The sequence below is a fragment of the Tupaia chinensis genome, unplaced genomic scaffold (assembly GCF_000334495.1).
Source record: "Tupaia chinensis unplaced genomic scaffold, TupChi_1.0 Scaffold000377_5, whole genome shotgun sequence".
NCBI classification, from domain to species: Eukaryota; Metazoa; Chordata; class Mammalia; order Scandentia; family Tupaiidae; genus Tupaia; species Tupaia belangeri.
The window spans coordinates 596,090-597,984 of NW_006159879.1; the positions used below are offsets into that span (position 1 = coordinate 596,090).

The 1,895-nt window shown below is 46.3% G+C and overlaps 1 protein-coding gene and 1 pseudogene across 1 annotated transcript in view; one reads left to right on the plus strand and one right to left on the minus strand.

The window, feature by feature from the left end:
• The window catches only part of DCDC2C (doublecortin domain containing 2C), an 81,432-nt gene that overhangs the window by 40,971 nt on the left and 38,566 nt on the right, over positions 1-1,895 (minus strand). The window lies entirely within an intron of this gene.
• Positions 2-496, plus strand: LOC114008737 (septin-10 pseudogene; annotated as a pseudogene).

Consider the following 1,895-nt stretch of genomic DNA (forward strand, 5'->3'; position numbering starts at 1 on the left):
GGCCCTGGGGGAGCAGACCCACGCCAGGCACTGGGAGCTGTACCGGCGCTGCAAGCTGGAGATGGGCTTCGCAGACGTGGGCCCCGAGAACAAGCCGGTCAGTCTCCAGGAGACTTATGAAGCCAAAAGACATGAATTTTATGGTGAACGGCAAAGGAAGGAAGAGGAAATGAAGCAGATGTTTGTCCAGCGAGTAAAGGAAAAAGAAGCCATTTTGAAAGAAGCTGAAAGAGAGCTGCAGGCCAAATTCGAGCACCTTAAAAGAGTTCATCAGGAAGAGAGAATGAAGCTTGAAGAGAAGAGAAAATGTTTGGAAGAAGAAATCATCGCTTTCTCTAAAAAGAAAGCTACCTCTGAGATATTCCAGAACCAGCCCTATATGGCATCGGGTAGCAACCTGGAAAAGGACCGCAAGAACCCTAATTTTATGTAAACCAGAAGTTCCAAGGCACAGAAGGTCATCACAAGCAGAAGTTATTAAAAAGTTAGAAATGTGCTTTGATTTTCTTGCTGTCTTTATTTGCTTTATTACTTATTTCGTGCCTGGCAAATGGCCAGTTACTGACATTCATGGAAGAGCACTTTGGAGCGAAGTAAGAGCTATGCAGAATCCTTATGTAAATGACACTGCTGAGTAATCACTGCTAGGGAATTCTCAGTGGCTGTTTTTCAGTGAGCGTGAATCTTTTCTGCTGCCAAATTACTGCGACTTTGCTAAGTATTAAGCCAAAGAGCAAAGTCCCCGTGTCATTGAGATCAGAACGCATTCACGTTACGCTTCTGATTGCATTTATAGTCTAGGTGAGCCTTTTTTAATATAAACTTAAGGAAGAATCTGACTGTGTTTGGAATGTATTGTGAGCTAACACTCTAACCTCCCTGTAGTTTTATGGAGCTTTCTAACGGTTGCTGTGTTACCCAGTAGGTAGTGCTCTGAGAGATTCTCGGGCCCTGTGACATGAAGACTGTGCTTCACCGTGCCTTCCTGGGGTTGATACATTGCTGTGCCCAAACAACCATTTTAAAGTATAGGTAGAGAAACCAGGTGTAGAAACCCTTTGCTCTTTGACCTCGAGTGCGTCACACTAATTTCATTGGAATGTATTGCATATCTGTTGGCTTAAACTCTGTCTTCCAGGGGGAAAATAGCCTTGAATCATTTCATTAAAATATTTCAGCATCCAAAGAAAGCAACTGCATATCTGAATATTGAACACAAACATTCAGATAATTCAGGGGATTTCTGCATTTAGTGCCTCAGTACCCTCAGAATGTTTGATAGTTTCTAACTTTTCTTAAGCCATAGGCATATAAAATTCACTCATTTTTTGTACTTGACTGTTCTAAAAAAACTGACATTTATTCTTGACAAATAAAAGACATCTACATATTTACCAAAAGAAAAAAAAAAGAAATGACCAGCAGCCTGGGATGTAAACCGGAACCTTCCAACACGCGCAGGTAACACTGGGCTCTTTGGAAGTCAGAACAAAGCAGGGGCCAGCAAAGCCCAGGACTGAGTGGGAGGACGGGGCGAGTGACCCGTACAGTTAATGGGAGGTGTCGTTCTGCGGGTAAATTAGAAGAAAAGAACTGCGAGGCAGGACCTGAGCAGTGAGGACGTGTCGGAAATGAGAGATCAGTTGACTCGGACCAGGACGACCAGTGCCAGGGAAACCGAGGCCCTGCTGGGCAGCCGGCCAGCCCAAGGCACGCAAGCGGTGCTGAGGGCCTTGCTTGGTCCACACACAGCCCTGAGCCAAAACTGCCCATCCTGTGGCTGGGAAGGCGGGGCTCGAGCGTCACACTCCTGTCACCCGATCACATCATTCATCCCATCGGTTGACGGCTGTGACGGCCCGCCATGAACGGGCCCTCCGGGCCCCACCCTCCGG